Source organism: Hyperolius riggenbachi, chromosome 11 (genome assembly GCF_040937935.1).
Source record: "Hyperolius riggenbachi isolate aHypRig1 chromosome 11, aHypRig1.pri, whole genome shotgun sequence".
Classification (NCBI taxonomy): Eukaryota; Metazoa; Chordata; class Amphibia; order Anura; family Hyperoliidae; genus Hyperolius; species Hyperolius riggenbachi.
The window spans coordinates 74,754,405-74,770,085 of NC_090656.1; the positions used below are offsets into that span (position 1 = coordinate 74,754,405).

At 43.4% G+C, this 15,681-nt stretch overlaps 1 protein-coding gene across 1 annotated transcript in view; it reads left to right on the forward strand.

The window, feature by feature from the left end:
- The window catches only part of CDH5 (cadherin 5), a 103,280-nt gene that overhangs the window by 15,638 nt on the left and 71,961 nt on the right, over positions 1 to 15,681 (forward strand). The gene's annotated exons all lie outside the window — the stretch shown is intronic.

The window sequence follows — 15,681 nt, forward strand, 5'->3', positions numbered from 1 at the left end:
GGGTTTCCTCCAGGCACTTTGGCCTCCTCACACATCCCAAAAACATACAGAAAAGTTAATTGGCTTGCCCCAAAAACTGTCAATAAGCCTCTACACAGGTACGAGTACTGTTGCCCACAGGAATCGGGACTTGATCCCTCGGGTGACCTGTTGTTTACAAGTGGGTAGAAGGCACCCAGTGAGCTAAAACGATTAAAAACACGTCAACATAGCTAAACAGCCCAGGCTGTGATATCACTAGAGGGGCAGGGCTTCTCATACCAATAAACAATAATATATAGATAAAGGATCTGTCTCTGATGCTGAAACCAGGATAATTAATGTAAAAGTGGGTATAACGAATAATTTACTACTTCTACTTAATATCACTATGGTTCCTGGTATCATACTCAAATTTAATCTATGATCTAATGCATTAAATATAGCATAACATTATCAGCTTAATCCATGTGCTTATTTTTCAAGGTAGTGGAAGGGTTAAAACTCAAGCTTTTTACCTCATTTAGCTGCTTATTGATAAGCTAGCCTTTTCCGTCCAGCATTATCAGATTGTTCTGGAAGTGCAGTAAAAATGTGTAAACAAGGTGTAAAAGTTCCTGCTGTATCCAGGGAAAACTGATAACGTTTTCTCCTTTATTTGCTCACTAATTGCTTGATTACAAGTCAGTATGATCATTTGTCCTGCAACGAATTATATCAGTTAGCTTAAGTGCGGTGCGAATATGCATTGAAATGACATCAGTGTAGTCTTATAGTGTTTCATACCCATTTTTACTATGTTTAATACATTAGGTTGGTCAATCAAAATTGGATGTATGTACCAGGCTTAAAGTGAACCTCCAGACTTAAAATCGACTCAGCAGCACTGAAAAGGCCTGGTGTTTCTTTAACAGTTTCACAGCATCAGAACTTTGTTCCTCTTATACAAGCCTCATTTTTAGCTGCACAGAAGAAAACTGCCCGGGCAGTTTTCCCCTTATGCTGAGCAAAGCATGATGGGATTTCTGATGTTGTTCTCGTTCTGCTGTTTTGGTGCAATTTTTTTTTTTTTAACATTTTGAATTTTACATTTGAAGCCTAGTGTGTGCAGCTGGGAGGGTTTATCAGGACACAGGACAGTTGGAACTGTGTCTCCTGCTCCTTGTCACCTCCTTTCAACCAAAAATATGGCTGCCCCCATGACAAAGATGGCAGCCCCCATGAATCACAAACATTTGCCTGTTCTTTTAAAACAGGGTGGGTAAAATATTATATTACCTATCTATTCTAATTTACATAACTAATGTAACCTAATAACAGTATGTTTGTTTAGGCTGAAGTTCCCCTTTAAGTGTTTTATTAATAAGTGGTCAGCACTTTTAGAGATCACCACTACTGTTATTTAACAATGCTTAAAGTGGACCTTAACTCAGAATGTCCTTTCTACTCTAAAAGATACGCATCAGTATAATAACCTTTAAAGGAAACCATTTATTTCTCACAACTTACAGAAATCTCACAAAAACACCTGAAGTGTTTACTTCCTGGTATCCTGGGAGCACAGAAAGGGTTAACCTCCAGTGTTTACATATTAGCACAGAACAAAGCAAATCGTGGCACACTTGACAGCCCTGATTTATATTTGCTGATTACTTGCATTCTAGTCTTTAAAGTGAACCAGAGATGAAGCCCCCTCATGTATTTTACCATATATATCAGTGGGAACATTAGAGAAAACACCTACCCTGCTCTATTTCATTCTTCACTGTTCAGCTTGCCTGTTACCAGCCCTGATAAAATCCCAGAGTGAGTCTGTCTTTGCTCAGGAATCATTATAGTTGAGTCTGTCTTCTCTGATGTCTTTTCAAGCCCAAGCCTGCCCCCTTCTGGCTCTGCTCAGGAATCATTATAGCTGAGTCATTATATCAAAGCCAGACTGAATGTCGGGATTTTATCAGGGCTGTTAAGAAGCAAGCTGAACAGTGAAGAATGAAACAGAGAGCAGGGTAGGTGTTTTCTCTAATGTTCCCACTGATATATATGGTAAAATACATGAGGGGGCTTCATCTCTGGTTCACTTTAAATACTAGTGAGAATGCTATCATTTGTTTGGTGTAGTCAGGAAGCCTAGTGATGAACAGTAGTTTAATGTCCTAACTGCAGGCAGCCATGAGCAGTACAAGTGAAAATGGGAATGAACAATAACACAAGGGCCAGATGAGATCTTGATATGAAGTACAGTGTAGATGATCTAACAGTGACTCCTAGAGGCTGGAGGCAGGAACACCATGCCATTTTTATTCCCTTTTCAGAATAGGCATGCATTCAGCAGTCACATTATATGATATGCATATTGGGTTTGGGTCTGCCACACAGAAATTGTTAAAGGCAGAGAAGCAGCACAACAACCAGCCATCTGCAGGGGCATAACTAGAAATCACTCGGCCCCCCTGAGAAACTTTGGATGGCCCCAGGCCCCCGACCACTGAGAACCAATGTTGGTCAATTAACTAGTGCACACTTGAATGTGGTTTCCCCATGCAGATAAAAACAGACAGCATTGAGGCACTGGGAGCATTTCCACTTCAATTACATTTGCTTCTGTGATAAAATGTGCATGTTTTCACAAATTCAGACACACGTAGTATACAGAAAACACACACAGAATACCGACAGACGAGTGTGCTCCCAGCCTCAGCTTATTACACTCACTCTGTGCATCTCTGATGGAGCAGAACTGGCTCTGCAGACTTCTCCAGCATCACTACAGTACACAGCACTTGGGGAGGGGTAGAGAGGCTGAGGGTAGAGTGATGAATAGGGACTGTCTACAAATCTTTGTCTGCAAAACTTTGTATGATTCCTTATCAGTGGCTGAGCAGAATCAGTTACTAGAACAATTGTGCAGAAAACAGAAAGCTTTTTCTCTCCATGCCCTTAGTTGTCAGTCTCTCAGGACAGGGAAAAAAAAACTTCTCCCCCCTCAGGGCCCCCTGTTGCTTCTGCCCCCCCCCCTGCGGCTGCATCCCTTGCAGGGTCTATTGTTACGCCCCTGGTAATGTAGCAAATTTTATAAGGAAGTTAGTAATGGTTCTCTCCATAATCCTCTCCATCACAGTTACCTGCTGTAACACAGGGAACACACCAAGCTACATTGTGGGGTCAGGAAACATTCTCTACCTCAGTCAAAAACGGCTGGATGTGTAAGATGCTGACCTTGAGAGTCATGTGGCTTCCTACAGCACAAACTGTGGGGAATGTGATGGATTAGAACAAGGAGCATTTTACAATGTCACATTCTGCAAAGACAATGCTATTGTGTGTATATAATCGGGCTAAACAGACAACAAAGGGGCAGGAAGTGATGGAAGTTAGAGGCTGCCTCTGGGTATCCTGTTTTTGTTCAAGAAAGGAAAATGAAAACAGGATGTGCAGTATGAGCTGTAACGGCTTCAGCTGACTCTGACTTTCTGACAGCACCTGGCAGCTCGGGACATCGGGCTGCCCTGCCAAACAGCCAATAGGTTTCCACCACAAACTCTCGGAGTACCGAAACTAGGACATTAATAAGAAGGATGTGTAAAACTTTGTATGAGAATAATACACTCGTGTCAGAGTTGTTTTAGGAAACGTGCATTTCATATTACCAATTAATCTCAATTTTAAGATTATGTTCCTCCTGTATAATTTTGACAATACTTAGTAGAAAGGAATGATGTAATCTGCTAAGGCCTCATTCACACTTCTCAGCACAGATGGCCGTGTGATCCAAACACACACCCCGCGATTGCGCGCCCTCTTAGCTGCCGTTTATTGCACTGCTTATCCCATTCACTACAGTGAATAGGTCTGCGCTTTGCCAAAAAAGTGAATGCAGCAGTGTGATAGCACCAGTGGGTGATTAATGCTGCTACATGACAGGGGGCCTTGGGGGAGCAGTGGGGGGAGACAACTTGGTGAGGTCCGGCGGCACAGGGGTCCCTGCAGAGGTTGGGGACCTGGGGCCTTTGCCTCTATAGCAGAGTAGCAGCACGGGCAGCCCGATGGTGTAGTGGTTTGCGCTCTCACCGTTCATCGCTGGGTTCCCGGTTTGAATCCCAGCCAACTCAACATCTGTAAGGAGTTTGTATGTTCTCCCCATGTTTCCTCCAGGCACTCCGGTTTCCTCCCACATCCCAAAAACATACAGATAAGTTAATTGGCTTCCCCCTAAATTGGCCCTAGACTACGACACATACATAGACATATGACTATCGTAGGGACTAGATTGTGAGCTCCTCCGAGGGACAGTTAGTGACAAGACAATACTCTGTACAGCTCTGCGTAATATGTATAATAATGTATAATATAATAAAATAATAATAATAATAATAGAGTACTAAATCTCAGACTCTCTGTAAGGTACCAAACCCGTCTAGAATACAACTATGCCCAAGCACCTGAAATGGATTATTATTATTATTATTATGTTGCCTTCTTGCTTATGTGGAGAAGAAAACTGCAATACACTGACTTCTGACCTATTCGATCACTCTGATCAAATCTTCTAGTAATCAATGCAGCAGGCGGCCTGATTCATTCATCGATCATCTCACCGATTTCCAGGCGAAATGGATCAAATTGGTTCAGCAGACTGGATGGGAGATATTAATTGGGGGCGGGGCGGATGTGGCAGCAAGTTGACAGCCCTTAGCGTTGCACAGAATTAAACATTGCAACGCATGCTGAAATCTATTTAAAAAATCTAAGCCTAGTTTGTGTCAGTAAAGGATCCCTCTCATATCAGATTTGATCTGACAGGGATCTATCTGATGGTCGAATGTGGTGGCCATCTATAAGTGTATGGCCACCTTTACTTTACGTTATAAGGGTAACTAGTCACTCCATCTCCTTGTCTGACCTTAGTGCTGCCGCTTTAGTTCCCCCTCCAGAGCTTCCTCCACATGTGTAGCTGCACACCATGTATAGTATATGTGGCTGCCATATATGCAGGGGCGTTGCTAGGATGCTAAGGCATTAGGGGCACTTTTGGGCACCCTAGACGAAAAATGTATGTATTTTATCAGGTAGTTGGTTTATAAATCTCTAATTGGCTAGATAAATAACAGTACTTTTCAGACAGTGGACACACACATTTGTAAAAGTGTTAATCAGATAAAAGAGGAACTCTACTGAAAATAACATAATTACATTATTTAGTCAGCGTTTGCCTAAAATCTTTCCTCTCCCTGATTTACCTTCTGAAATGTATCATTGGAGGTGACATCTTTAGTGCTGTCAGGTGATCTCTGCTGGATGTTTGTATAATCGGTCTTATGAAGCCAGTAGAAAAAAAATGTACTGCTATTTAGTGAATATGCCCCATGATTAGATAAACATGTGCATGTACAGTCCCCATGTCTCCTGTGTCCCGTGTCCTCCGCTGTCCTCCTGGTGTCCTCGCTGTCCCCCTGCACCCTCCTCTTGCCCCCAGCTCCATGCTGCACTGTACCCTGTGTCCTCCAATGGACCCCTGCATCCTCTTCTTTCCCCAGCTCCATGCCGCTGTGTCCCTGAGCTTCAGCCTATGAGGACTGGGAGAAGTAAGGCAACTCGTGTTTCTACTGGAGCCGATGGTCTCTGGCGCAGGATCATGCCTCTGATATTGGGCCAATCACTGCACTCACTGAGTAGAAATGAGAGCAGTGATCGGCCTAGTGATGGAGCCATAGTCCCACCTGCAAGAACATCGGCTCCAGTAAAAACACAAATTGCCATACATTTTCCTCCCGCTAGGTCATACTTTAGGGGTAGGGCTTATATTTTTGATCATGCTCAAAATTCCTGCTATGTCTTACTCTTTCAGTGGATGTCTTAATTTCACGGTAGCTGCACAACTTTTTTTTTTCTTTTTTACACTGTAAAGGGGCCCATTAACAGTACATTTTTTCCTATAGATTCAATCTTTTGACGCGATTTGAACGATCGAAACTGACTGGAAGGCAATTATCGACTGTTACCATTAATGGAACGATTTAAGAAGGTTTTACATTCCAATTCCTTTTTCATTCACCCCAAAAATCGTTTTAAACATCGATTTGCACCAAACACAGCCCAGTTCTCTATAAAATGTGATTGTAAAAAATTGATTTAAAAATTGCATCAAAAGATTGAAAAAGATCGAATCCGAAGGAAGAATTGTACCGTTAATGGGCACTTTAATGGTTAAAATTCCAGAGCTCTGAATGACAGTTTCCCTCCAGTCAGTCCATAGGGTAGCTAGCTGACAACTAATTGCAGGTTATAAAACACTTGCATTGTAAAGCAAACTGTTTTCCTCTCCACAGAGTACAGAAGGGGGAGATTATTACATGATCACAACCAGCTAATCAGAAAGGTACAAAGATTTCAGGAGAATTTCTGTAGATATAACTGATCATGTGTTCTCGGCGGCAAATAACATTCCCTCACTGCCTCTATGGAGAGATGCACCATTTAAGATCAGAGGAGGGTGTGGTCAGTGTCAGTAGCAGTATATGTGAAGTATTCTCACATCATGTCCAGAAATAACTCCAGCATACTGCTGGTTCCGGAATCCGCTCTTCACTCCTTGTCCTTCTTATCTTCTGTCGGTGACTTTCCTTGATTCATATCCTTCTGTGGGAATTTCTGTGATGTCAGTGGTCAGTCACATATTTGAATCTTACTTATAGGAAATATTTCAGGACCCCCTATGATGATATCTTATCCATTCAGCCTCCTTTTTCTCTAAGCAAAATTCCATTCTCCTGATTGTTCAATTTCCTCCCTGGCTTCACCTTTGTGCTACGCGCCTCTTGCCCCTTCCGACACTACTCTGATGGGACTTCAAGCTTTCCCGACCATCTTAAACTTATTTATTGCATTCAATTATAATTGTGCGGTCACAAGTACTCGTGAGGGAACATAGACAGGGCATGGTGTCCAACCCAACCAACATAATTAGGCAGTGTGTACAGCCAAGTGTTCCTTCTAACAATATAAATAGGCAGTGTCACCTCCATCAGTATAATTGGGTAGCTTGCCCCAAAAATAAAATAGTTATATAGCATGTCCACCAAAATAACACAGTTATGTAGAATGTCTCCCCAATTAACATGTTTATGTAGATTGTTCCTACCAAATAACATAATTAGGTTTAGTGGTACCATTCCAAACATAACCAGGCAGCATGCCCCCCCCCCCCCCCCCCCCCTTAGAAAATCATCAGTGTTTGGTCCCTGAAGAACAAACATCATGCTCACATTCCAGTTCACTCATATCCAGCAGCCTCCACTAGTAACAGGCAGCAATGATCCTCCTGTGTGTGATGCTAGACAATAATAACAGATTCAGATGATGTAGCACCAGAGCAGGATCATCCACAAGGCAACTTAGGTAGGTGCTTTCGGCCTTGAGTGAGACTAGTGGCCTGGTTGACGTTCAAAGTTGAGCCCTATTTCACCATTTCTGTGTAGCACAGCACATGTTACAGCATTTATGTCTGTCATTCTAGACAAGACTTGGAGCAGTGTGACGTATCTGCTCATGAGTAATGAGTCAAATGCAGCTACTGTAGCAGTACATCATATTCACAGCATCCCTAGTGATCATTAGCTTTTTACCCGTGTAATGTAACGCAGAAATTCCAACCATTTCAAGGGAATTTTCCATGGCTGGTAATGAATGGATTTTTCCACCCACACCTGATTTTGCATGATGGCAAATAAGAAAACACACATGCCTCATATTGGATTGGCCATTCTCTGATCTGAGCAACGTCTTGCCAAAGTAGGGTGCTTTGGTCCCCTTAGTGGTTCACTAAATGAAGATGTAAAGCAGAGGCCATCATTATTACCTTGTAAGAAGTGCTAGCTGCTTCATTGTCATGCTGATCTGCCTTCAATGCCCAACTCCAGACCAAAATGTTTTCCTAGTCCTAGGCGGGCATTTTAGTTGCTTTTATCTGTGTAGAAGATCCTTCATTAGCTGATATCAAGTAAAACACCTGGCCAGGAAGCCCTGCATTCACTTGCACCACCATAGCGAACGTATATGTACACCGCCGGTGAGTTAGGTGCAGGGTGAGCCGAATTATGGCTCACCCTGCTGCAACTCAAATTCCCGGCGGCGTTAAATACTATATCCCCATTCGTATCATAGGGAGAAGTAATTTGGGGTCCTGCGATCACCGAAACCCGAATAACCCATGCGCAGGCCGCAGACTATGGCATTACTGCTATAGTGGCTCTCAACGCAGGCACTACGTGGCAAGCACACAGCGCTAAAACCACCTGCTTCACCGCCGCTATAGACTTCCATAGCTATCTTCCCCGAATGTCCAGTCTGTGCCCTGAATGTCCTTATACTGTCAGTCTTCTTCTCTAAACTCTTTCAGTTGAACTGTTTCAGTCACATGACCAACTAAAAGTGGCCGTTAATGAAACAATCCCCTGACGATCGACCAGAAATGTTATTTAATCCAATCGGATTGATGGAATCAATCCAAAAAACAAATCGATTCCATTAATCTGATCGGATTGGTTAGTCATTTCCTTCCGTTAATTGGCCCAAACAATCATTTCCGATTGATCGTCCAGGGGATCAGATCATTAATGGCCACCTTTAAACCTCATCTACACGGTACAATTTTCCATCAGGTAGACGGATCTATTAGATAGGTCTAATAAGAAATTGCATCATGTATAGACGTCCAAATTGTTTCAGATCAATTTTGAGATGGATTTTGCTTTTATAAGTACCCAAAATCTATTGCAAAATCTAATGCAATCCGATTGGACCGGTTGGAAATGATCTAATAGATTCGTCTAATAGATCCGATCTGATGGAAAATTGTACCGTGTAGATGAGGCTTTACACTCTACATTTGTGTTGAGATAATCGCAAATAGTTTGTTCCAGATGAGAAACATCTACGGTGTGTACATAGCTTAAAGTGAACCTAAACTGAGAGGGATATGGATGTTTCCTTTTAAACAATACCAGTTGCCTGGCAGTCCGGCTGATCTCTTTAGCTGCAGTAGAGACTGAATCACAGACCTGAAACAAGCATGCAGCTAATCCAGTCTGACTTCAGTCAGAGCACCTGATCTGCATGCTTGTTCAGGGGCTGTGGCTGAAAGTATTACGCTAGGTACACACTATGGGCTGGAGCACACCAGAGCGGTTCTGTAGCGTTTTTAAAAACGCTTGGGGATAGAAAAACGCTTGGCTAATGTATTTCAATGGGCTTGTGCACACCAGAGCGGTTCGTTTTTTCCACAAACGCAAACTCGGGGCCTGCGGCATTTTTTAAATTTCTGAAGCGTTTCTGCCTCAATATAAAGTATAGGAAAGTGGAAAAACCTCTCTGAAAAATGCTAGATCAGAGCTGTTTTCCAGGCGTTTTTGTTACAGTAGCTGTTCAGTAACAACTTAACTGTAACAATATATGAAATCTGCTACACAAAAATTCTACAAAAAATGCTAGGCATGTTTAGAAAACCTCTCTACACATGTCTAGATTTGCTCTGAAAATCTGCTTCAAAAACCTGTAGCGTTTCGCGGATCTGCTAGAGTTTTTGGTGTGCACTGGCCCTATGAGATTTTCTGGCAGATTTCCTGTCAGATCGATTATTTCAACATGTCCAATCTGATTTCCGATCGATTTTCAGTAGAAGTGAATGGAAACCAGTCAATCCATCGGAAATCAGATCGGACATGTTGGAAGTAATAATGGATCTGACAGGAAGTCTGCCAGCAAATCTCATAGTGTGTACCTAGCATTAGAGACACAGGATCAGCAGGAGAGTCAGACAACTGGTATTATTTTAAAAGGAAACATCCATATCCTTCTCAGTTTGGGTTCCCTTTAAGAAGCAAGAGTCTCACTTGACAAAAATAAGGTGACATTTGGCACTCTGCTCACCACCCTACCAGATGTTATATTTTGATCTGTTGCTGCGGTTGGTCTATAACTGCCTCTGCAGCCTCTCAGACTCTCATTTCAACATAAACAAACTGCAGGTGGAAAGAAAATCTCTATCTTCTTCCAATCAGGCCAAACGCAAATTACATCTGCTGTTTATTAAGCGTTTAGCTCACACCTTGTCAGTGTAAAGCACAACAGGCTGCTGTGTTCATAAGTAATGACAGCTCCACTGCAAATACACCTTTCCTCTGCACTGAATCATCACGCACTCCCGCCAGACTGGTGAGAGGAAGCAGGAACTCGCACCTGCCGCAATACGCCTTGTGCATACAAAGGACTCTGGGATATCATCTGGATTGACCTCATTATGCAGCAGCCCTCTAATAACTGCGTGTGAGCATCTGTCTCCGGAGACAGATGGCATCCTGGGAGACCATAAAATTAGCGCTCCAGCTTACCCGCCGCACCGAGCCTGCTCGTATAAAATGCAGATAGGTGCACGCTTTTATCCTAGGCTGCGTCCGCTAATTGATTCATGAGCCTGGAGAAATTAGTCTTGTTATGCTTATTCGAGTGATTTAGAATGCTTGTCAAGCTTATTTCCCCAATACACTACTGCAAACAATAATAATCATAATAATGATGTAGCCATGCTATCACTTAAAGCAGCTGGCCCCTTTGAAAATAGCTTAGCGGTTATGGAAAATATTTGCTCTTGAGTTAAATAAGGCTCTCATTTTTCTTGACCTGTATGGAATGACCAGCCAGCAGTTGTGAGGGGCGGGTTGGTTGGTGCTGTTGCTAAGCATGAATGCCATTAATGTTGGATAAGGACATTTTACTCAAGAGGAGCGAAAAATGACAATGTGACATGAAACCTCTTCTACTACAAAAATATTTGCTTCTTGCCCTCCTGAAAGTGTATTGCTAAAAGTAATGCATACATGGGGCCAGTGACTATGGTTGGCCTAGTGGCCTACTCCTAATATATTGGGCAGTAGTATAGCAATGGCAGATCAGGTTTCAGAGAGTGTCTCATAGACTGCAATGTTAAAGAGCAACTGTAGAGAAAAAAAAAAAAACATACTAAATAAATGTTTTCTCGCCATGACTTACGGTACATTCTAAAATTTATCACCAGTGGTGACATCCATAGTCCTGCCAGGTGATCTGTACGGAATGTTCCTTACTGGGAGTTCTATGCTCAGAGGGAGTTATTGCTTACTTGGCAGTTGGAAAAAGCTGTTATTTCCCACAATGCAACCAGGTTGTTGGTCATGACATGACTGTGGGAGGGGTTTTGTCACAATATCAGCCACACAGACTTCCCTGATAATCTATTTGAGAAAAGGTAAATATTTCTCTTGGAAAAGGGGTATCGGGTACCGATTGGAATGAAGTTCAATTCTTGGTTAAAATCCTTATTTAAATTGCAGGTATTTTGGGGCACCAAGAGGGTTATTTAGCCACCAAGGATTGGCTACACCAGGCACCAGCAAAAAGTCAAATGTTAATTTATGGTTACAGTGTGGTGGGTATTTTATTTTGGAGCCAAATGGATTTTTACATTTTCTTTTTTCCTTCCAGCCACCAAACATTTTTACTGAAACTCAACAAAATAACAGGCTTGTAGGTTGCATGCAGAGCCCACAGCAGGAAGAGCTGTGAGAGGTTGCAGAGGGTCCCATATACGGCTCTATTATGAAAACAACCTCGTTTCAGGAAGTGACATCAAAAAAAGTCACAGGAAGTTTATGACTGGAGCTACCTGTAAGAGAGCACTAGGAAATGTACAGCCAGCATGGCTGTCTGGTGTGTGCTCTGTATATAAGAACAGCACCTGATGCCATAAAGTCTGTACAGACTTGATTACCTTGCTGGCATAATTTTTCCCTTAGTTAAAGAAGACCGAAGTGGCCAATAAGGACCTCCTCAGCCGATAACCCAGTTTGTATACAGAGGTCCCCAACCAGCAACCGCCGCCCGGCCAACAATCTGTCCGGCAGATCAACTCAGCCAACTGACGACCAATTGCTTTCAACTCACCACTGCCCCTCCCACTTTGTGACATCACGTCTGCAGTGATCCGTCAGTCCTCCGCCTCTCCACATTGAAACAAAGAGCATAGACCAATCCTCATTGGGCCACATCAGTCAATCATGTGTACAGGCCTGTATAAAAACCACAGCAGCAGGGTGCCTGGGCTGTAAAACATTCAGTACTTAAATGGCCATGGCCTGGGATATATATTATGTCATCATAAGTGACCAATAAGGCATTTATCACCTCCAAGATGGCGGTCAGAGTTAATGATTCTCAATATTGCCTTGGGGTCAAGATGTTATACTGCTGCTGGCAGACAGAGAATCACGCAGATACTAGTGCCACACCATAACAAACCCACAGAGGTGGTCCCAATTTCAGCGTGACAGTACCTCTCTTTGGAGGCTGTGTCCCGGTGTCACCAGGGTACTTGGCAAATGTCCCGACCTCTTCACAGAGTTTTAACTGTTTCACTCCACAGAGCCTCTGCAGAGACCACTACAATACATGCTTCATATCACACAGTGCTTTCTTCCCCCACACTGACTTAATCCGTAGCCCAATATAAAACCTCCACAGGCTTAGCAAGGAGTGCTTTTTAAGTTAACAGAGATAGCAATCTACACTGGCTATCTGGTTGTAGACCTGTCCACCATGTGAACAGAGAGGTGGATATCTTATCTTTCAATACATGTGCACACATACTACTTGCATTGACATGCTAGAAACCCTATTGGTTGGTTGCATTGGTCTGCGCTATTGCTCTTATTAATAACCCATATTGTGGCACAAGATCCTTAATTAGGGTTAGTTGTGTGATTTTATGCATTTACAGTCTTGGGACTAGAGTTATGCACTTGTATAGGGGTTAGCACTGTGGTAACATAGTGAAGTTTTCAGCCAGAAATAAAGTATTTAATATTTTGCACATTTCAGTCTTTATTTTCTTATTTAATATATTTATAACTCTTTAAGTAGTGCTGTTTTTAGTGCAGCTATAGTGCTGCTCTAATGTATATACTTTAATACATATGTATGCTGTGATTATTCTTTAAAGAGACTCTGTAACAAAAATTTTAGCAGTATTTCTCCTATCCTACAAGTCCCTAAGGCTGTTCCATTGTGCTCTGGCTTACTGCAGCACTTTCTACTTGCACCATCTCTGTAATAAATCAACTTATCTTTCGGCTGTGTCTGGAAGGCTGCCAACTCTTCAGTAATGTGAACAAGTTAACTCCTTCCAAGCCCCTCCAGTGCTCCTGTAATGATTATTCCTCACAGACAATGTCCCTTGCTCTCACTGTCAGCTTGTCTGCTATCTGTGAAGCTGATAAACACAGACTGATAAACTGAACAAAGAACAGCTAGCTGAGGAGGAAGCTGCATGTCAGGCTGACAGGAGTGCAGAGCCAAGACACAGCTTGTCATGCTTCATTGACACAGAGCTCTTTCAAAACTTGCACTGGAGACTGAATTCAATGTGTAACTCACTGAATTCTCTGTGCACTCACTGTGTATTAACTGAGTTCACTGCTCTGCTGATGTACTTCCTGTTTTGGTGGCCATCTTTTCTGTTTACAAAACAGTTTATAAAACAGTTTTTTTACCCTCTTTATTGCAGCGGAGAGCAGCAAAAATATTACAGAGGGGGGCTAGGAGATGACCCCAAACAGGCAGGGATGTTTGTTTATACTTCATTTTGTGAATACAGATTCTCTTTAGTTTGCCTACCATTGCGCCGTGCGCTAATCTCTGCATAGAAGGGATGGTGAAGCCACAAGACACTGAGAAACTGTATAGGGGGGGTGTGGTTTTGTAAAATTGGGGTGTGGTTAAAGGTGTGGCAGGGGCGTGTCTCAGTGTCCCTTTTTCCTGGCTCTAAAAGTTGGTAGGTATGGTAGAATATGCATTCAGCTGTAACTGCCAATAACGTCTCAGCACCACCAATATTTCAAATACAAATAAAACTACTCTCATATCCTTCCAAACAGAACATTACAAATTCAGGCACTGCGCTAAAGTTGTTCTAATGAAATGCAAATGAAAAAAGGGATATGGTAATACGCATTTTAAAATATGCATTCCTAGCCCAATATCAAAATTGGGTGCATCTTAATCAAAGCACAAGCCCCTTCCTGATTGCCCTTTTAATTACCAGGGCTTTATTTTAATTAATCTGCATGTTCCACACCTCTCATTTGCATTCTATTAGGAAATAGGCCGCAGGATGGCACACCGCAAACGTCACCCAGATGAAACCTGATAGCGAGTCATTTGGCAGAGATAATTACAAGGCAGGCAATGTTGGGGATATGAATACTTGTTTTATTCACTGAGAGATGATCAGACATTTATCAAATGATCTGTGCTGATAAGATTAATGGCTTTTTATTAGAGACGTTCAGAGCCGCGGAACCTCATGATCAAATGTCTGTACCGAAAATCACTGGCGACCTGTATAAAATGGTGAGGATCTAAATGGCGACTAGGGCAGCACAGACAGTTCTTATTACATAAAAGATTCACATGGGTTATGCATTAAATGTTCCACAGTGCTTCCACAGGCATGGGCAAACTCGGCCCTCCAGCTGTTACGGAACTACAAGTCCCATAATGCATTTGACTTTATGAGTCATGACTGTGGCTGTCAGACTCCTGCAATGCATTGTGGGACTTGTAGTTCCTTAACAGCTGGAGGGCCAAGTTTGCCCATGCCTGATCTAATCCCTACCATAGTCAAAGATGGCATAACATAAACCTGTACTGTGGTGTAGCACAGGGGCATAACTTAAAGGGAAGGTTCAGGGAGGGGATTAAAAAAATAAAAATAAATTTCCACTTACCTGGGGCTTCCTCCAGCCCGTGGCAGGCTCCCGGTGGTCTCCGGTGCCCGACCCGACCTGGCCAGGCCGGCTGCCAGGTCGGGCTCTTCTGCGCTCCATTTCCTGGCACTTCTGCGTCCCACGCCGGCGCGCTGACGTCATCAGACGTCCGCCGGGCTGTACTGCGCAGACGCAGTAGTTGCCCCCAGAATAGCTAATATAGCTACCCCCAGTATAGCTAGTATAGTTTCCCCCAGTGTAGGTAGTTTAGTTGCCCCAGTATAGCTAGTATAGTTGCCCCCTGTATAGCTAGTATAGTTGCCCCCAATGTAGGTAGTATAGTTGCCCGCAGTGAAGCTAATATAGTTGCCCCCAGTGTAGGTAGTATAGTTGCCCCCTGTATAGCTAGTATAGTTGCCCCCAATGTAGGTAGTATAGTTGCCCGCAGTGAAGCTAATATAGTTAGTTGCTCCAGGAGGGGGAAGCAGCACTAGAAGGAGGGGCAGCGGGGACAGCAGCGGGGAGGGGGGCCAGACCCCCCCCCCTCCCTCACCTGGGTCCCTTCCTTCTGCCTCTCTTCCCCTCCATATAGTAACGGAAACTGCAGGCGGATAATTACTCCCCTCACTTCCGCGTTCCAAGGAAGCACAGTGGGCGGCAATGAAGGCGGAGAGTTGTGACAACTTTCGCTGCATTCCAGCGCTTGGACTGCGGAAGTGAGGTGAATAATTATCTGCCCGCCGAGTCTGCAGTTGCCGTTACTATATGGAGGGGAAGAGAGGCAGAAGGAAGGGACCCAGGTGAGGGAGAGGGGGTTCTGCCCCGCCGCTGTCCCCGCTACCCCTTCTTCTAGTGTTGCTTCCCCTCCTGCTCTGCCGCTGTGGGGGTCATGGCACACCCCCCTCGCTGT